We start from the raw sequence: 23482 nt of genomic DNA, 5'->3' as shown, positions 1-23482 counted from the left end.
AAAACTTTAGTGGCTAATATTCACCATTTGGCTATTTTTGAAATTTGGGAATCAAATTTGGCTAATAATTTCAACTTTTAAGGTGATCCAAATCGCCACATTTTTCCAAATTTTTATTTTAATGTTATTTAAATCACCAAATAGTTTATTTTATTAATTTTTTTAACTTAAAGATTTGCCACAATATTTGATACATGATTGGATCAGATTCATCAATATTTTATAATTTATTCTAGAAATCCAAATTAATTCACCAATAATATATCATAATTATTAGTTACTTTAGGGTTATATCAACAATCTTTTGTTTCCACCGTTGATTTAAAATATAATCTAATGAGCTTCATTGTATTCCAAGAGGTAAAATGTACGTACAAGTTGTAATGCTCGTGTGGTTCAAAATTTCTTTTGAATTGTTGACTTCAATAAAAATCAATGGTCTAAAAGAAATTTTTGGCCCCATCAGTATTACAAATTGTTTGTAACTTTTATCTCACAAAATAGAAAGAGGGATATTAGATTATTTTTAAGTTAAAGGTAGAAACCAAATAAAGTATAGTATAACCCTTAAACTCATTAATGATTTCAACCTTCATGCCTTTAATTTTTTATAAAAGATTATTTTTAAAATGAAAGGAAATGCAATATTAATTAATGCATACAATGATTATTTTCCAAGATTCGCCAATATTTTCTGATAACTTAATGATTGAAAGTGAGTACCAAACCGGTATTGCGAGGGGGGGGGTGAATTAGTATAGGAACACAAGCTTTTTCTAAACTGGTTTGATTGCAGACTAAAAACTACTGGCAATCCCTAACACCGGTCCAAACTAGATTACTACTGGTTAAACACAGTGCAACTGTGAAAGACATGAACCGGTCAATCTTCTTAAATCTTCATACAACCTACTCCCTCATTTCCACTTTGTTCTTATGCATAAACACATAATATATCATCAAAGATACAATAACTAGCTAGATCAACATGATTCACCGCTTGATAGAAAACAACAAAGCATCACATGAAAAGGACATCACATATGACACACATATTTTTCACATGGAAACCCAACTGGGAAAAACCACGGTGGGGATGAATACCCACAAGTTGTTTTGAACTCTTTAGAAGTCCGCTCTATTAGAAGCCTAGTCCGGTTAAAGACTGTTACAACAGGTTCTGTTAGGAACCGATCTTGTTAGGGATCACCCTGTTAAGGGTTAAACCATGTTAGAGGTTACCTTGTTAGAGGATTTAATGATCTTAATGGCTTTGAGTCACCCTGTTAAAGGATTTACAACAAGCTGGTTAAAGCTACCTTGTTAAGGGATTTTTCAACTATTGAAGTGATTAGAGATCAACGGGTATTACAATGATCTGGTAATAGCACGTAATGCCAAAGTAGATCCACTTTAGCTCCTTTCTTTTGCACACACACTATGCAGGCATCAATCCTCTGAACTAGTCTAGCAAGAATTGTGTATCTTAGCACATAGATACACACATAACATTTGCCAACAACCTCAGCATGAAACATCACATTGACCTTATAGGAAATAGATAGGTCGGTTCAATCCTACCCATTGAACACTATTCATTTGAATACAATGGTCTTGAATAGATCTCAAGACATTCTCCATCGTTCATTCTTTGCCGCTCCTTGGAGGTGATAACCCATCATGTGTTCTCCACTATTTGCAGAGACTTCACACATTCATGAGGTAGATAGGATCAATCTCCTTCATGCAAGATCCTTCACGTGCATGAGGCTGACTTGGCAACATGATTTGATCTCTATTACAATGCTAACTCATCACACAATTCCATCGGTTGAAACACACAGGCTCAAAACACTTCAATCGGAAACCCTGAAGCTGAGACTACCAACCGGTAGTTATGCCATATGAACCCTAGATACAAAACTTTCCTTATATCGGTTCTTGGTTTGACATACCGATTCTGGTTCACAACATCATACCAGTTCACTTAAACAAGCATACTGCTTCACTTTTCACATATGTCAGTTCACAACATCATACTGGTTCTCTTTGAGCATATTGACATCAGTGACAACACAATATCATCATGTCAACATATTCTACACATATGCCAATAATCTCCCCTTTGGAATTGATGGCAATATACAAAGATATCTCTCTTTTTGCATCAGATCTTTTCCTTAATACTGCAGATATCTTTTCCATACCACTTCACATCTTCTCCCCCTTTGACAACAATGCCAAAGTGGAGGCACAAGCTTCCCTGTTCTACTATGCTGCTCCCCCTGAGGAGTAGCATCCTTCAACACATCAATCCTAAGAAGATATAGCAAAGTAAGATCTGACTGATGTGGAGCACAAGCCTTTAGATTACCTCTTGAAGGGGAAACACCCCTAGCTCACCTCTCAGATAGGCAAAAATGGCCTTCGGTAGAGGCTTGGTGAATATGTCTGCTAGCTGCTCCTTATTGGAAACATGTTCCAATACCACCTCTTTGTTCTGAACCTTTTCCCTCAAGAAATGATACTTGAGTTCAAAATGCTTGGTTCTAGAATGTAAACCGGATTTTTGGATATGTTAATTGCACTTGTATTGTCACAGAATATACTTACCAGTTCAGATACAGGAACTTTGAAGCCATTCAATACATGCTTCATCCAAATAGTCTGGGTGCAGCTCATAAAAGCTGCAACATACTCTACTTCTGCTGTAGACTGAGAGATACAACTTTTCTTTTTACTCATCCATGAGACCAGTCTTCCACTGAGAAATAATGCACCACCGGTTGTGCTCTTCCGGTCATCTACATTACTAGCCCAATCAGCATCCGTGAACATTTTCAGATTGAAATCATTATTGTATGGGTACCATAACCCATAGTCAATAGTTCCCTTCAGACATCTAAGAATTGGCTTGATTGCTACCAAGTGGGATTCTCTTGGGATTTGCTGAAACTGAGTGGTAATACCCACTGCATGTGCAATGTCTAGTCTGCTATGCACTACATAATGTAACTTACCAATCATTGATCAGTACTCCTCATTTACCAATGCTGAGTCATCCTCTTTTGATAGTTTACAACCGGTCACCATTGGTGTACCAATCGGTTTACTGTCTTCCATGCCAAAGGTCTTCAAAACCTCTTTGACATACTTGGATTGAGTAATAAAGATTCCATTTTTCATTTGTTGAATCTATAGTCCAATGAAGAACTTAATTTCCCCTATGAGTGACATTTCAAACTCCTTTTTCATCTCATCTGCAAAGTCATAACTCATCGTGTCATCTCCACCAAAGATTATGTCATCAACAAAATACTTAGCAGATAAAAATCTGATCTCCTTCTGATTTCAAGTAGATATTGCTATCTTTACTTGTTCTTTCAAATCTTATCTTCACAAGATGAGAGTGCAAGCATTCATACCATGCTCTTGGTGCCTGCTTCAGTCCATATAAGGCTTTATGTAGCCTACACACCATGTCACTATCCTCTGATAGGGAAAACCCATTTGGTTGCTCTATATACACTTCCTCTTCAAGTATTCCAATTTTAAAATGTAGATTTTACATCCATTTGGTATACCTTGAATCCTTTAAAATTTGCATATGCAAGAAGCATACAAACTCCTTCCAATCTTGCTACTAGAGGAAATGTTTCACCATAATCTTCTCCTTCTTCTTGGGCATATCCTTTACATACTAGTCTGGCTTTGTTCCTTACCACTGTACCATCCTCATTTAGCTTATTTTTGAAAACCCATTTGGTTCCAATGACATTTTTATGCTCCAGTCTGGGTACCAAAGACCATGTACCATTCTTTTCTATCTGGTCAAGTTCCTCCTCCATTTCCTTGATCCAGTCTTCATCTTTATGTGACTCTTTGAATGATTTAGGCTCAAATTCAGTGATCATACATGAGCTTTTTCTGACCTTTCCTCTTGTAAGAATCCTTGCATCTTTGTCTCCTATGATCTGCTTTGGATCATGATTGAGTTTGACATAACTAGGTATGTTCTTAACAACTTCCTATTGCTTTTCTTCATCATCCTCATCTTCATCAGCATCAACATCTATTGGTGTAGGAGTACACTTACTGGTACTAGGCTGATTAGCAACCGGTTCCTAGAAGGTTACGACCGGTTCATCTCCTACATGCTCTCTGTCGGTTTCCTCTAATTTTTCAAGGTTTTCATCAACCCTAACATTGATTCTTTCAAAAATTCTCTGAGTCCTATTGTTGAAACATTTGAGAGCTTTGCTCTTAGTGGAATACCCTAGGAATATTCCCTCATCACATTTAGCATCAAACTTGCTTTGATGTTCACTCCTCTTGATATAACATTTACTACCAAACACTCTGAAGTAGCTTACCATTGGTGTCTTACCATTCCAGTACTCATAAGGAGTCTTATCATTTCCTTTCTTGATGAGTACCCAGTTCATTGTGTAGACTGCAATGCTCATCGCTTCTCTCCAAAAGGTGTGAGTGACCTTTCCTTGGATCAAAATAGTTCTAGCTGCTTCAACCATAGTCCAGTTGTTTCTCTCTACTAGGCCATTCTACTATGGAGTTTTGGGGGAAGACAGTTGCCTCTTGATGCTATTATCTTCACAATATTTGTTGAATTCACCAGAAGTGAATTCCCCTCCTTGATCACTTCTAAGGCATTTGATTCTTCTACCACTTTCCTTTTCTACCAGTGCTTTGAAAGCTTTGAACTTTCCAAAGGCTTCAGACTTGTCCTTCAAGAATGTGACCCACATCATTCTTGAGCAATCATCTGTAAGAATCATAAAATACCTATCTCCCTACACACTCCTAGTTTTCATAGGACCACACAAATTAGTTAGCACAAGATCAAGTAAGTTGTCAACAGTGAAAGATTTACCTTTGAAGGTTGAGGAAGACATTTTCCCCAGTTGACATTCTCTGCACAAAGGATTTTCCAGTTTGCTCAGCATCAACAGTCCTCTCACTGCCTTGATCTTACTGGCCTTTACTATGTTATCAAAGTTTACATGGCAAAGTCTCCTATGCCATATCCAGTTATCATCAAACTTAGCAATAAGACATGTACTTATATTTGCATTCAGCTAAAATAAGTTACCTTTGGTCTACATACCAGTGGCCATCAGTTCACCATTCTTTTCTTTGATTTTGCAGACTCCATTTTTGAATTCCATAGTGAATCCACTATCATTCAACTGGGAAACACTCAATAGCTTTTGTCTGAGACCTTCCACCCAATACACATTGTCAGCATTGCTCTTTCCATTTAGAGAGATGGACCCTCTACCTTTGACCATACATGGTGCATCATTACCAAAATGAACCACCCCACCATCATACTCTTCCAAAGATATAAACTTGCTCTAGTCACCAGTCATATGGTGAGAACAACCACTTGTCGATAATCCACTCATTGCAATTATCAAAGTGGAAGACAAGAGCCTTTTTGTCTGACACATCCTCTTTGACTGCAACAAACACAATATCTTCATTTTCTTCATCTTCTAATTCCTCATTTGTGACACCTTCATCAGCTGCTACAAAATAGTTTCTCCAGTTTCCTCCTTTGAATTTCTTGAACTTTTCAAGTTTGCCCTTGCTATCACCATTAAGATAGATTATAGCGATGTGTCCTATCTGGTTACAAGAGAAGCATTTCAAAGGAAGCTTACCTCTATATTTTCTAGTTCCCTTAGGAAGTCTCTTGGAAAGAAGAGCTTCAAATTCCATCAGAATCTACTCATCATCCATTTCTCTGCTCTGTCTTGGTTCACCGTTGGTGCTTGCTTCTTTTCCTTTTCTGGATGGTGCAGCAGATGCTCTAAAATCTGATTTGGTCTTTTGAACACTACCATCAAAACTATTTAGCTCATAGGCTATCAACTTTGCAATGATGGAGTCTATGGATACCTTAGTCTTGTCTATTAATCTCAACTCCTAAATAGTAGCAACCCTTATTGCATAGACCGGTAATAAGGATCTCAAAACTTTACTGACAATAGTGGAATCTTCCATTTTACCACTTGCACTCTTGATATCTCCAACAATAGTTTTGATTCATATTCCATATTGTTGAATGGTCTCACCTTCAACCATCCGCATGTCTTCAAACTTCCCTCTAAGGCTTTCTTCCTTAGCTTGTTTTACATGCTCATCACCACCATAGATATTCTCAAGAGTATCCCATACTTCTTTGGGATTGTCTTTATCCTAGACATCAATGAACTCAATGTCAGATAAGCTACTAATTAGGGCTTCCATGACTTGCCTATTCTCCCAAATCTCTCTCTTTTGGTCATCGGTGAGATTACTGGTAGGGATAACATAAACGGTCTCAACATAGCTCCAATGTTGAGCACCCATGCTTCTGATGTATATCTTCATTATGTCCTTCCATATTTTAAAGTTATCTCTATTGAACTTTGGACCTTCCCTCTTCATCATTACAATAGGATCTTTCCCTCAAGTGGTTAAGCTTACAACACAGAGGACCTGGAGGATTCTCTGATACCAATTGATAACTCAATGATGAAAAGTGAGTACCAAACCGGTACTGAGAGGGGGGGGTGAATTAGTACAGGCACAAAAACTTTTCCTGAACTAGTTTGATTGCAGACTAAAAACTACTAGCAATCCCTAACATTGGTCCAAACTAGATTACTACTAGTTAAACATAGTGCAACTATGAAAGACATGAACCGGTCAATCTTCTTAACTCTTCATACAACCTACTCCCTCATTTCCACTTTATTCTTATGCATAAACATATAATATTTCTTTAGAGATACAATAACTAGCTAGATCAACATGATTCACCACTTGACAGAAAACAACAAAGCATCACATGAAAAGGACATCACATATGACACACATATTTTTCATGTGGAAACCCATTTGGGAAAAACCATGGTGGGGATGAATACCCACAAGCTATTTTGAACTCTTTAGAAGTCTGCTCTGTTATAAGCCTACTCTAGTTAAAGAGTGTTACAATAGGTTCCGTTAGGAACTGATCCTGTTAGAGATCACCTGGTTAAGGGTTAAACCCTATTAGAGGTTACCTTGTTAGAGGATTTTATGAACTCAATGGCTTTGAGTCACCCTGTTAAAGGATTTACAACAAGCTGGTTAAAGCTACCCTGTTAAGGGATTTTTAAACCGTTGAAGTGATTAGAGATCAACTGGTATTACAATGATCTGGTAATAGTACTCAATGCCAAGGTAGATCCGCTTTAGTTCCTTCCTTCTACACACACACTATGCAAGTATCAATCATCTCAATTGGTCTAGCAAGAATCACATATCTTTGCACATAGATACACATAACATTTGCCAACAACCTCAGCATGAAACATCACATTGACCTTATAGGAAACAGATAGGTCGGTAGCATAAACCCTAAACCCTAAATACTTAGGTTGAGAAATTTAGTCGATTCAATCCTAACCATTGAACACTATTCATTTTAATACAACGGGCTTGAACAAATCTCAAGACATTCTCCATCATTCGTTCTTCACCACTCCTTGAAGGTGATAACCCATTATGCATTCTCCACCATTTCCAAAGACTTCGCACATTCTCGAGGTAGATAGGATCAATATCCTTCATGTGCATGAGGCTAACTTGGAAACATGATCTGATATCTATTACAATGCTAACTCATCACATAATGCCATTGGTTGAAACACACAGGCTCGAAACACTTCAATCGAAAACCCTGAAGCTGAGACTACCAACCGGTAGTTATGCCATTTGAACCCTAGATACAAAACATTCCTTATACTGGTTCTCAGTCCGACATACCGCTTGTGGTTCACAACATCGTATTGGTTCACTTGAACAAGCATACCACTTCACTTTTTCACATATGCCGATTCACAACATCATATCGGTTCTCTTTGAGCATATTGACATCAATGACAACACAATATCATCATGTCAACATATTCTGCACATATGCCAACATTTTCTGCACATATGCCAACATTTTCAACCAAAAAGAATTGATATAATTAAATTTGCCAATAAATTTTTATTTTTTTTTATAAAATGGAAAGATTCGCCAATAAACATTATTATTATTTTTAGAAAAAATTAAATATTCGCCAAGATTTTATACATTTTTTTGAGGGGGTGTTTCTTAAAGTTGTCATTGATTCAAGAGTTTTTTTATATACCAACCATTTTTCTTTCCTCACTTCTTGCTCTGCTAGATTAAACTCATTTCTTATTAAATCCTCAGGGAAGTGGAATTGATGAATTTTAGCACCACACCTGACCTTCTTTCTGAACATTCCATTGAAAAATCTTCTGGGTCAACAAATCTTGCAACTGTTGTTGCCGATCTATAGGGCTTGAAGAACTTGTCAAAATGTAGCCAACCCCCTTTAGTAATCACAAATTTGTGTGCAATGGTAACCATTGGAAAAATCGTTCCTCCCCTCTTACCTATCAATTCTACTTCCTACAGACCCCCAATGTGCCTTATGATCTCAACAATACCTATTTTCAAGGGGACTTGATAAGGGAGCAAATATAAAGTTCCCTTGAAGCCATACACTCTAAAAATAGTAGAACAATGATACAAAATTATATCACCCCAATTATGCATAATTTTGATATCTTCTACAAATTCCTTGGGTCTAATAAATTCAAGAAGAACTTTGAGGATCCTGGGGTTCTCTTGACACAATAGAATTCTTAACCTTGATGCAAAACATCTATCAAACTTTAAATAGCTAGCATCTTCTCTATCCCAAGATAGATCTGTACTCCATAATTGCACTATCATGTTTTCACCATCTTTTACTCTCAGTAAGTCCATACCTTTTGCAAAATAGTCTACACCCTTGAACAAGAACATGTGCATTAACAAAGAATACCAGCCAAAAGGTCTATCCACCTTGGCAATATTAATCCCAACCAATGTTAGGACCTGGAAGCAACTAGGATGGGGGGTGAATCAGTTGTCGATTAGTTTCAACCCAAATATAACTTAATCAAACTTGATATTTAATACCAGTAAAGAAAACTCAATGGCGGTTGATAGATTAGCAGTTAATATTAATATTGGTGAAACTCAATGCATAAAATAGATAGAGAAACAACATCCACAACACATAACACAAAGATTTGTATGTGGAAACCCTGTAAGGGGAAAAACCATGGTGGGAAACCTTACCCACAATCAGATGATACTACTGTAGATAGTATGTGTATACAAATGGGGTCTGCACATGTAGAAAGGCCAACCACCTAGAGCTCACTGCTCAATCACAAAATAGGAGTCACATTGACTACAATTGGATGGTTAAATCCAATGATAATGTACTTCTCAAAGTAGCATCTCCAATGTTGGATTCAGAACCAATTAATCTCTGATAATAACCTTCAAACCTTCCTTGAACCTTCTCTATGGTCTGCTCATATGATCTTCAATATTGACACATACCATGTTACAAAACCATATACCATATACCGTTATCTTCCTATTACTATTTCTACCTCTATCTCACAAATGAGATTTTGCATATATACCAAAACCTAAGACCAAATGTGTAGGTCAGCTTACTAAGAATATTACAATTAAATCAATTACAAATAAGTCAATATGTGATGCATCATGTCAGCTCAATACATTTACAACAATATCCAATTAATAAATCATCTCCATGATGTGTCATGCTGATCTAGAATAGATAATGCATGTCGGTCCATAGCCTAGACCAATTTGTCGATAACATCAAATATGTCAACTTGATTAGACCAATAACCAAAATACCAAAACCAAGTATCCAAACCATGTCTTCAACATAACCAAGTGATCTCCAGATGGTAACAAGTCATCCTCAGTGCCAGTGAATAATATAACCTATTGGTGAACAATATACCTGTGACTGTACATAAGTCACTGAACTTGCCAGTGAACATAATGTGTCAGTTCAACATAACCAAAGATCTACATAAGGATAAGTGTTGACATCAATGACAAAACTAATGCAACAAATCCATAATACCAACAATCAAACCCTCATGGATCACATTTGCTAGATAAGGTTCAAAGTCATAAGCTACTGCTATAGATGGATTGAGAATTTGTGCCATCATGAGCATATAATGAGCTGGCATAGCATTTTCTGCATCCTCTCCAAAAATCTGACACAAAGACCAATATACTCCTTTTGCCCTCAAAGTGAAAAAAATCATAGGGAAAGGTTCAAATGTTCTAGGCCCTACCAATGTTAGCCCTCCTATTTTTGCAAAGAATTCCCTCATTGGTCCACCTCTAAGATGATCTTTTTGAGCATCATAGACCTTCTTTAACATTTCAAAATCAAATGACTCTAGATAATTTGAAGATTCATTTAGCTGGAAAACCCTTCTAATCTCATCAACTGTAACTTCAATCAAAGGGCTTCTACTTACATTCCTTACAATTCTGGTAATAGAGTCATAATTCTTCGCAATTTGGGTCAACAAGTCAACATCCATAAAAACTCCATGGACCACCAATTTTCTGACATCTAATTGCCATAGGTTGTTTGCAGGAGTAGATGCATTTTGCTAACTAAACCCCACCCTGAACAAACTTAAACCAGACATGCCTATCTAGGGATCTCTTAACCAATGTCCTTTGTCAAACAAACCATCACCAATTTGAAAGCAAGAAGAATTGGGTACAAGTTCTTTTTGTTTGGAAGAACTATTTGTAGACTGAACCAACTATTCTAAAAAATCATCATAGATGGCCCTTTCCTGATAATCTATTTTCCCTTTGAATTCCTATCGTATTGCCATTTTGATAATTTAGGGTTTATCTTATTTTAATTTTTGATGCAAACAACCCTTTAAATTTTCCAGAGCTAGACAATGCCAACACACAAGAGCAGAAGTTGCAAATATAGCAGTCGCAAAACAATTTACTTGTCACTACAAAACCCATAGAAGCTACAAACTTTGTCTCTGCAAACCCTTCGTGAAAGCCTTTTACAAATCAAAATCTAAAAAAAAAGGATTTTATGAAGCAACCTCGGTGGTAAATCAACATTAATTCTCATTAACCAAGCTACACACTCTGCATTTAATTCTTTTGAAATTCAAAATTTTTACTTCAACAGATAAAAGGGACTTTAGTGCACTTTTTCTTTCGGTCACTAATCTACAAAAAGTAAAGAACTTGCAACTCTCCTTCACGGCTCAGTGACAACTGTTAGATCACTCAGATCTAACATGCCCTTTATGTTGGTATTTTGGTATGGTTTTGTCATTGATGTCAACACCTACTGAAACACTAGCACTTTGGAGATCCAACAACATTCACCGGCAAGCAACTATTGCACAGTTACAGGTATATGTTTCACCGGTAGGATATAATGTTCACCGGTACCTGGAATGATATGGAAGACACTTGGTAATGTCGAAGAAATCATGTGGACACTTTTTTTTGAAGAATTAATTATTGGTATATTCATATTTGCATATTTTCTTTTACCAGCAAATAGGTCCAGGGTTATCTAGGGTTACACTAGCAGGTTTATCTTTTCCAGATCAGCATGGCATGCTATGGAGATGATTTATTATTGTTGTAAATGCATTAAGCCGACATGTTTAATCACTTATTGCATCAGATATTATATTGTATGTAAAATGTTTTTATTGTAATATCTTGTAGAGCCGACCTACTAAAATTGGTCTTAGGGTATGGTATAAATGTAAGATCTTATTTGTAAGATCGAATGTGGAATGCAAAAAAGAATTGTGTGAAGGCATATGCGAGATTAAGCAGAGGAATACATGAAGACATCATTTGAAGGTGAAGATAGGTTTTTGTAGAAGCATATCAACATTACACTGGTACTAAATCCAGCATATGAAGATGCTATTTTGTGCAATATATTCTTATTGGATTTAACCATCCAACTATAGTCAGTGTGACTCCCATTTGTGATTGAGCAGTGAGCTCTAGGCTGTTGGCCTTTCTACATGTGCAGACCCCATTTATGTACACTTACTATCTACAGTAGTATCATCTGATTGTGGGTAAGGTTTCCCACCGTGGTTTTTCCCTTTACAGGGTTTCCACATACAAATATTGGTGTTATGTGTTGTGGATGACTCTATTTTTATGTTTCATGCATTAATCTTTACCGGTATAGTAATTTACTATTAACATTGTCTACCAGTACACTTAACTGGTTTACCAGTATTAAGCATTAAGCTGGTTAATTGGTTTTTGCTTTAAATTTATTAGACAACTCATTCACCCCCCCCCTCTCTCAGTTGTCTCCGGGACCTAACAATTGGTATTAGAGCTTAGTCCTCTTTTGCAGAAGTTTAACAACTTGAGGAGATCTAATGTCTACTAATTATTTAAGGAAAGATAGTCCTAAACTTGATGGAACCAACTATGGGATATGGAAGATCAGGATGGAGACACATCTGAATTGCATCGGTAAAGACATCTGGGAAGTTACAAAGAATGGTTATACTGCTGCTGTAGCTAGTCAGACTGCTCCAACTACCTTAGCTAAAGATGAAGAGAATGATTGCAAAGCAAGAGAAGCACTTTTGAGCACATTATCAGATCAACAAATCATGGGATTATCAGATAGGTCTACTGCTAAAGCTATTTGGGATCATTTGGAAACACTAAATGAAGGAGATTCCACAGTCAAGATTGCAAAACTTGAAAGCTTCTGAGTCAGGTATGAACATCTGAAAATGGAAGAAGATGAAAGGATTTCTACTTTTATGGAAAGAGTAAATGAAATTGTTTTGGGTATTAAATGTTGTGGAGGAACCTTGAGTGAGGATGAAATTGTTTCAAAAATATTAAGAGGATTGCCACTGGTATATAAAAAGAATGTTACTACTATAAATGAGTTGAGAACAATGCCTAATACATCAGTAACTAGGGATACACTGTTTGGAAAACTTTCAACCTTTGAAATTGAGGAATTTGGTCATATTGCTACTATAAATACTAATTTAGCCTTTAAAGCATCAACATCATCTACTCCATCATTTGACAAATCAAACTGGAAAGCCTTTTATGCAAGAGAACTTGAAGAAACCAAGAAGGAGAATGAAGAGCTTGAAGAACTTGAAGCACTATTTGCAAGAAAAATGCCAAAAGGTCAAGTTGGAAGTAAGTATGAAGGTAAAGAACCCTTTAAATGTTTCAACTGCAATAAGATTGGTCATATGGATTCGAGATGCCTTGACAGACATGCTAGACTAAGAGAAGAAGCTAGAAGAACATACAAGCCTAATCCTGAATATCAGAGATACAGATTTAAGAAGAACAAAGACAAATCCTATTACATTGTTGATGAAGGTGTGACTGATGATTCTGATAAGGATCCAGAAGACAATGGATAGGTTTTTCGTGCTATAACAAAAGATCAATCGGCACCTACTACTCAACCAGTAGAACAAGCCCTAGTAGCTAAAGTTGAAGCAAAGGATGAATGAATCATTGACTCAGGATGCTCACATCACATGACAGGAGACAAAGGTAAATTCTTGAACTTTCAAGAATACAATGGAGGTCTAGTAAGATTTGGAGATGACAAAGCCTATTCAATCAAAGGTAATGGTTAAATATCTCTTGATGGTAAGCATAACACTGACAATGTCTACTATGTTGAAGGTTTAAAGCATAATCTTTTAAGTGTTGGTCAATTAGATGAGAAAGGATTTTAGTTACAATTTAAAAATGGAAAATGCAAAATCATGAATAGAACTGGTTTGGAAATTACAACCAGTAATCAGACTAGAGGTAATATCTTTCATTTGAATAACAGTGAAAAGGCATGCTTGATTGCACATATAGATGAAAGTTGGTTATGGCATAAGAGACTATGTCATGTAAACTTTGATTGCATGGTAAAGATCAGTACTTCTAAGGCAGTTAGAGATCTACCTAAAATTGTGAAACCTCAGAATGCAATTTGTAAGGAATGTCAATTTGGAAAACAAGTTAGAGCTAGTTTCAAAAGTATTCCAGAAAAATCCAACAATGCTCTTGATTTGATTCACACTGATTTATGTGTTCGAGCTAGAACTAAAAGCCTACATGGTGATAGATATTTTATGCTAATTATTGATGATTATTTTAGAATGTGTTGGGTTACTTTTCTCAGAGAAAAATCAGAAGCATTTGGAAAGTTCAAACTGTTCAAAGCAATGGTTGAGAATGAAACCAGTAAGAAAATCAAATGTTTAAGATCAGATCAAGGAGGAGAATTCACATCTAAGGACTTTAATACATTCTATGAAGTGAATAGAATTAGAAGACAGTTATCAACACCTTAGACACCACAGCAAAATGGAGTTGTTGAAAGGAAAAATAAAACTATCTTGGATGCAGCAAGAAGTATGTTATCTGAAGCAAATCTACCACATGTGTATTGGAGAGAAGCAGTTAGCACTGTTGTCTATACATTCAAAAAAGTTCACATCAAAGGTGAAACCGGTAAGACCCCTCATGAACTATGGTTTGGGAATACTCCTACTCTTAAGTATTTCAAAAAATTTTGGAAGTAAATGTTATATTAGAAGAGATGAGTATATTGGCAAATTTGATCCTAAAAGTGATCAAGGAATATTTCTTGGTTATTCATCTAAGAGAAAGGCATATAGATGTTTTAATAAGAGATTGAAAAAAATTGTTGAGAGTACAAATGTAAAGATTGATGAACAAATTAGAGGAACTTCAAGATATATAGACTCTGAACTGGCAACAAAAATTGTGAAAATTGAACCTACACCAAATCCACTGGTACAGAATGAAGATCCAATTACCCCGGTATCATCAGAGGATTCCACAATAATTGAAGAACAACAGAAAACTAAGACACCCTGGTATGTAAGATTGAATCATTCTAAGGATCAGATAATTGGAAACAAATTTAAAGGAGTTATGACAAGAGGAAGATTGGAAAATGAAGAGGTATGTCTTATTTCTCAGATTGAAGCATCATCTATCAATGAGGCATGTGAAGATAAATTTTGGATTAAAGCTATGGAAGAAGAATTAGGACAAATTGAGAAAAATAATTCTTGGACATTAGTTCCTCAACCTAAAGATAAAAATGTAATTGAAACCAAATGGGTATTTAGAAACAAACTTAATGAAGATGGTAAGGTTGTCAGAAATAAAGCAAGACTAGTGTGTAAGGGATATTCTTGGAAAGAAGGAGTTGACTACAAAGAAACCTTTGCACCGGTAGCCAGAATTGAGGTAGTCAGATTATTCTTGGCTTTTGTAGCTAAGAAGGACTAAAAAGTCTATCAAATGGATATTAAATGTGCATTTTTGAATGGAGATCTTGAAGAGGAAGTATATATTAAACAACCTGATGGATTTTCTTTGACAAATGACAATGATATGGTTTGCAAGTTAAGAAAAGCTCTGTATGGATTAAAACAAGCCCCAAGAGTTTGGTATGCAATTTTGGATAAGTATCTTTTAAAGATTGGTTTTACTAAAGGAAATGCAGATAGCAATTTATATTACAAAATAGCTAATGATGACATCTTGATTATTGAAGTATTTGTTGATGTTATAATCTTTGGAGGAGAAGATGGATTATGTAAGGAATTTTCTATTAAAATGCAGCTAGAATTTGAAATGTCTATGATTGGAGAAATAAAATTCTTTTTAGGATTGGAGATCTCACAGACTGATAAAGGTATATTTCTGAGTCAATCCAAGTACTTGAATGAATTACTAAAGAAATTTGGTATGGAGAACTCTAAACCGGTAAGTACACCTATGACTACAAATGACGAATTATCTCAAAGGGATGAATCTACACCTGTTAATCCAACTAGATACAAATCTATCATAGGAGGTTTACTGTATTTGACACAAACCAGGCCTAATATTATGAATGCAGTATGTATTGTTTCTAAATTTCAAAGTAATGCTAGGGAAAATCATGAATCAATAGTAAAAAGGATTTTCTGGTACTTACAAGGCACAACAAATCTTGGATTATGGTATCCTAGAGATGAAAATTTTAACCTATGTGCATACATAGATGCAAATTGGGTAGGAGATGTGGATGATAGAAAAAGCACCACTAGAGGAGCATTCTTTCTTGGAAAAAGATTACTTTCTTGGTTGAGTAAGAAATAGTGTTGTTCATCTTTATCAATAGTAAAATCAGAATATGTTGCAGCAGTAACTAACTGTACACAGGTACTATGGCTTAAGCAAATGTTGAAAGACATAAAGGTAAAAAGAAAGGAACCTGTTACTATATATTGTCATAACACTGTAGCAATTGATATATCTAAGAATCTGGTAATACATTCTGAAACAAAATATGTTTCTATCAAACTAAATTATCTAAGGGAAAAAGTTGAAGAAAAAGAGATAAAACTAGTTTATGTGTGTACTAAAGAACAAGTTCAGATATTTTCACAAAACCTTTGCCTAAGGAGACCTTTGACTATCTCAGAGATCAGCTTGGAGTCATACCACCATCAGTAGAGACTTAGACAGTTGATGACTGTCATCAACCGACAGAATTGAAAGACAAATCTTTTACTCCAGTCTTTGATGAGGAAGCTACTTCTTAGGGGGAGTAGTTGGTATATTGAATTGATTGGTATTTTGTATATGAACTTGGTTTTATTGTAACTTTGGCATTTGATGTCAAAGGGGGAGAGATATCTATGGAAAAACACATTATCTTTTGAGGAGAGATTGGTATAAAAGAAAAAGTTTTGGAAAACACATGTTGCTCCTAGGGGGAGAAATTGTTTAGAGGAGATTGTTGGTTTTTGGTATTTGGCATTTCTGTTTTGGCACTTTGATGGTTTTTCCATCTTGTGTTGCCATCAATTCCAAAGGGGGAGATTGTTGGTATTTTCGTATGGTTTTGTCATTGATGTCAACACCTATTGAAACACTAGCACTTTGGAGATCTAGCAACATTCACTGGCAAGCAAGTAACTATTGCACAATTACTGGTATATGGTTCACCGACAAGATATAATGTTCACTGGTACCTAGAATGATATGGAAGACACTTGGTAATGTTGAAGGAATCATGTTTTGTTTTGAAGAATTAATTATTGGTATATTTGCTTTTACCGACAAATAGGTCCAGGGTTATCTAGGGTTACACCGGCAGGTTTATCTTTTCCAGATCAACATGGCACACTATGGAGATGATTTATTATTGTTATAAATGCATTAAGCCAACATGTTTAATCGGTTATTGCATTGGATATTATATTGTATGTAAAATGTTTTTATTGTAATATCTTGTAGAGCTGACCTACTAAAATTGGTCTTAGGGTATGGTATAAATGTAAGATCTTATTTGTAAGATTGAATGTGGAATGAGAAAAAGAATTGTGTGAAGGTATATGTGAGATTAAGCAGAGGAATACACGAAGACATCATTTGAAGATGAAGCTAGGTTTTTGTAGAAGCATATTAGCATTACACCGGTACTGAATCCAGCATATGAAGATGCTATTTTGTGCAGTACATTCTTATTGGATTTAACCATCCAACTATAGTCAGTGTGACTCCCATTTGTGATTGAGCAGTGAGCTCTAGGCTATTGGCCTTTCTGCATGTGCAGATCCCATTTATGTACACTTACTATCTACAGTAGTATCATCTGATTGTGGGTAAGGTTTCCCACCATGGTTTTTCCCTTTACAGGGTTTCCACGTACAAATATTGGTGTTATGTGTTGTGGATGACTTTATGTTTATGTTTCATGCATTAATCTTTACCGGTGTAGCAATTTACTGTTAACACTGTCTACTGGTACACTTAACTAGTTTACTGGTATTAAGCATTAAGTTGGTTAATTGGTTTTTGGTTTAAATTTATTAGACAACTGATACACCCCCCCGCCACTCTCAATTGTCTCTAGGACCTAACACTTTAATCAGTTAAGTCTTGCAAAGAGGGCTCGCCATACTATATCTATCTTCCTTTAGTTGCTGAGTCGCGATGGGGAAAAGACTTGCATCTTCCCATCGTGGTCTCATGACTACTATTGGATCTCAGATTTGACAACACTTTAAAGAACTTTAGCAGCTCACACTTGTCAAGCCCACCATTTAGTTGCTGATCCACGAAGGGTAAAGTTCCCGCTAATTTTCATCATGGTCTTACAACCACCGTAGGATCAAATCTTTATTGTTTTAACTTTAAGACACCTTCACCGTTTGACCACCACTACTCCATCCCTGCATCTCCGCCCAGTCCTACCACTCGCAGCTTGTCACTGAGTCGCGAAGACTATCCAACGTGCAACTTCCCCTCACGGTATCATGATTGTCATTGGATTATTCAGATCTGTCCAACTTTTAAGAACCCGATACATGCATTAAAGATCTTATTTAGGACTTAGGGAATATTAAAGTGTTCCAACTTTAATAAAATTAAAACCCGCCTAAGCTTAAGACTTAAATGACCCGTTTCAATGACATAATGACCCTTCCAGTTAAGTGGTGAAAAAGGTAACGATTAAAAAGACCTTCCCTTAGGACAAGAGACATATAAAGTCTTTTTTTTTAAATGATTTAAATTCATTAAACCCTAAACCCTTAGAAGCTTAAACTTGTAGACTTACAACATTAAAAATTTGCAGAAACTTTTAGAGATATCAGGAGTATTACAACACCACCCAAATTACTGATAACAGTCATCATCACCAATATAATAGCATGATTTATCCTTATTCCTTCTGAATCTAGGTCTATTCTAATATTCTGGATTAGGCCTATAACTCTTCACAAATATTTCATGATTCTTAGCAGCTCTTTAAAGGCATCTAGAAGCAAAATGACCAATCTTATTGCATGAAAAACATTTAAAAGGGACTTTTCCTTCATACGTACTTCTAGCTAGTCCTTTAGGAATTATTCTAGAAATCAATGCTTCCATCTCTTCAAGTTCTCTTTCTTCTCTTTCAATGTCCTCCATATCTTTAGCATACATGTCCTTCCAATCTATCTTTTTCTTACCAGAGGAAGATGCTTTAAATGTAGTCTCAGTTTTACTAGCACTCTAATCTCCAAGTTCCTCAAGCTCAAAAGCGGTCAGTTTCCCAAGCAGTATATCTCTGGTAATAGGGGTACTTGACATTGTCCAGAGTTCATTGATTGCAGTAGCCTTCATCTTATAAGCCAAAGGTAGAACTCTCAGAAACTTTAACACTATCTCATCCTCACTAACTGATCTGCCCCAATGTTTGATTCCCTAACAATCTCATTTACTCTATCCATGAAAGAACTTGTCTTCTCATCTTCTTCCATCTTCAAAGTTTCATATCTTACCCATAAACTTTCGAGTTTTTCAATTTTCACAACCTAGTCACCTTCATAAAGAGTTTCAAGCATTTTCCAAATCAGCTTTTCATTCTCCAACTCTATGACATTTAATAGTTTTTCATCAGATAGGGTGCTTAACAATGCTTCTTTATCTCTGACATAATTTTCAGCCTTCTTTTGTTCATCAGTAGGTGTTGGTGTTCCAAAATTAGGATCATGAGGTATATACCCTTTCTCCACTATCTCCCAAAATTCAGTTCCAAGCCATTTGAGATGAATCTTCATTCACTCCTTCCATATTTTGTAATTTGTACCATCAAATCTTGGACTCTCCTTCCAATAGGGATTGAACGTAGAACTAGATGCAGTTGCCATTGGATCTCCTCAAGTGGTTAAGCTTCTATAGAGAGGACCTCTCTCTAATTCCAATTGTTAGAAATATCTAATACCAGGAGTAAACTGAGAGATGGAGGGGTGGTGAATTAGCTTACCATTAGAAATCAAAACTAATGCATATCAAAACCATTAAATCAGAGCACAAAAAAACCAACACAATGAAGGATAGAACATGAAAGAACAGTACACACAACACCAATATTTTGATGTGTAAAACCCAGTAAAGGGAAAAACCATGATGGGAAACCCTACCCACAATTAGATAATAATTCTATAGTAGTATGTGAAATTACAATGGGGATTGCACTTGCAATCAGGCCAATGGCCTAGAGCTCACTGCTCATCACAAAAAAAGTCTCACTGACTTACAAAATCATTGGACTACAATGCAAAAAGAATGAACTATGAAAGTAGAATCTCCTAATGCTTAATATTATTCTGGTTAAGCACAAATGTCTACCCTACAATACAAAAACCTTCATTGAATGATATATCACTTGTTCACACATAAACCTGCCTCTGATAATGTAGACATAACCATCGATCCCATCCATCAATATAAATTACATGAATAAGTCACCTGTAAATACAAATCATCAACCTTATTGACAAGGTCAGCTAAACCCTAAACCCATAAACCCTAATAACAAAAATTACATTACACGATATCACCAAACCAATATTATGATTTACATTACATAGCAGGGACCTAAATCAAGTAACCAAAAAATTCCATCTATCGAATATTCTGCTAAGACCAAAATCCAACATGCTTCACCAATTGGTAGAAACCCTTAGTGAAGTAACATAGAAAGTCTAACCAAATCCAAATAGGACCACCATAATAGCACACCAACCAATGCAAAGTCACCAAACACTCATAATATGATCAAGAAGCACCTTCAACATGATAGAAACTGATTCCATAAATCGAATGAAAATCGTCTGACCAAAACACCAAATATCACTTACTGGTAAAGCTAATTGGTACCAGGAAATACCAACCAGGAACATAAGTGATAGTTACTAGAGCACCAAAACATGAACCAATAGAATATGGAAAACAAATAACCATCTAGAGAAAGCCTCCAAAACTGATTCTCGAGATCTGATCATATCGGATCAGAATCATAGCCAAAACCAAGATGATCACCATGACTAACCAGGATAGCCTCCAACTGGGATACAATGTTGACATAAGATGATCACCATGACTAACCAAGATAGCCTCCAACTGGGATACAATGTTGACATCAATGACAACACTTAACCAAATCTAGCATATTGCCAACACGCAATACCTATCACCCTGCACAGGTCCCACAACACACGCAGGGTACCCAAGGTACCTACACGGTACCCTTGGGCCCTAGAGAATTTCTTTGGGCCCTACGTGGCCTCTATGTTGGGGTTTAAACCCTTTCCACCCTTCATAGGGCATGTGGAGTGGCTATGGCCATCCACAAATATTCTTTTTTTATATTAAAAAAACTCAAAAATAAAAAAATATGGTTTTAAAAAAAAGTTTCTTCATCCGTACACTTACGAATCTCCTCCCCGCCTCAGCTTGTGTACCCACAATCTTGGCCTCTATGCATTTTCCTTTGTGTGAGCTGGGCACTACCACATTTAGTGGCTATTTTGGCATTGTAACCAATTTTTTGGTGGGCAATCTAAATTAGCTAGTTTTCAACTTCGTTGGTGACTTCTCCAACTTTGGAACCAAACAAACTTGGAGGTTCTTCAAATTTAGCAATGTCTCAGCTAAATTTGGTAGAGTTTAATTTTTTCAATTTTTGGACACCCCTCATCATTGGAGTTTTCAATTTTGCACTTCAACTTCAGGAGGCTATCTCTTCGTCATCCGGGCTCCATTTTGTGAGCAATTTTTTTTATTTAGGGCAGAATTTCATAAGATTCATAGTGATGGATTTACTTTTTTCTCAAGTGATATCCATTTTATAGAAAATCAATTTTCTCGGCAAATTGGAAGGACAATCTTCATTTTTTTCGACTTCAAATGGGCATAACTTTTACATATGACCTCAGATTGGGGTGCTTCTTTTTTTAAAAGTTAATATTTTTCTAAGCACTATCCATTGGTGCTATTTTGGGGTTGTAATTTTGACATTCTATTGTATCTTCAGTATTTGAGTCCACATTTGGACATTGTAAAACTCTGGAAAAACTCCAAAATTGTAAACACATAGATTTATAAAGTGCCACAATCATATTTTTCTTGGGGGGATCATTGATTTAGTGAATTTAGAGGGTGATCTTGTGGTTTTTTGATTTCTTGTGTTTTGTGTTAGTACAATAGGGAAAACTCAAATTGAACTCCTAACTCCATATAATTATGAAACATGGGAAAAATCAATATGGAATTATCTAAGAGAAAAAGGTTGCATTGGCTATGTCAAAGAAACCATTCATGCACCTACTGATGCTAATGCTCTTCAAGAATGGGAGATCAATCATGAGAGAGATCTTGGTTATATTTATTCACTAGTCTCTTTTGATTTATAATTTCATCTTGAATCAAGAAAGACACCTAATGAGTATTGGGATACCCTTGAAAATTTGTATCCTAAAACTGATAACATTAGGGGTTATCAGATTGAAAATGATCTAATGAATCCTGATCCAAAAAGTTTCAACATCCAAGACTATATCTCCAAGATAAAGCAACTAAGAACATAGTTAACAAATTGGAGGATTTACAATTGATTCTCAATGTGTTATCCAAGCTTAGTCCTGAGTAATTCTGAGTTTGTTATCAACTTTCATACCAACAAGGTTTCTATGGGAAGTAAATATGTTCAACCCAATTTTGATCTATTTTCATATCTTTTAATCCAAGAGGAAGTGGAGCTAATTCAAATGGGAACCATCAAAACTTCCAAGTCACAAGCATTGGTGGCTAGTGAACCTAAAGTATAGAAAGAATCGAGATATCTTGATTAAAAAACAAAAGAAGAAAAATAACAAGCCACACAAAGAATCTGAGTCCTCTTCCTTGAAAAAGGAATCATCTAAAAAGGAGAAGCCCACTTGTGCATATTCCAAGAAATTTGGGCGTGATGAACATCAATGTTATTTTAAACAAATTGATGAGTTGAAGAATCTTTTAGAAAATAATAAAATCAATTTACCTTCAAATATGTCAAAGGATTCAACATCTTCATCTAATTCAAAGTCAGAGAAACAAAAGGGGAAAGTACTTGTTGCAATGGAAGATTTTGAGTCAGGGAGATGGATCCTTGATTTTGGAGCTTCACATCATATGGCTTCATCACAAGATATGTTCTCTTCATTTGAGACTTGTTCACCAAACATTTTGATGGCTAACAACACATATATGCATGTTTGTGGGAAAGGGTCTATTGACATAGACTAAGGATCATTCAATGATTTCCTTTGTGTGCCCACATTGTCAACAAATATCCTTTCTATCTATTAGATCACACATGGTGGTGAAGGGAAAAGTGTTGAGCTCACTCTAGATTATGTGATTATTCAGAATTTACATAGCAGAGATTTTGTTGCAGCTGGGGAGGTAGATCATCAATCTTGAGTATACACCTTCTCACATTTTTCCTCTATTGTTCTTTCAGCTAACATACACACTCAGGCATCTAGTGTGGACAATTTTGAGGAGATTCAATATGGTCAAGTGGATCTTGATATCATTTCAACTGAGGTTCAAGATACATGTTCTGATACTTCATCTCCTACATCAATTGTTGTATTTTATAATACT

Source organism: Cryptomeria japonica, chromosome 6 (assembly GCF_030272615.1).
Source record: "Cryptomeria japonica chromosome 6, Sugi_1.0, whole genome shotgun sequence".
Lineage (NCBI taxonomy): Eukaryota > Viridiplantae > Streptophyta > Pinopsida > Cupressales > Cupressaceae > Cryptomeria > Cryptomeria japonica.
The sequence above is the reverse complement of the archived record's forward strand: the minus strand, read 5'-3'. Positions refer to the sequence as shown.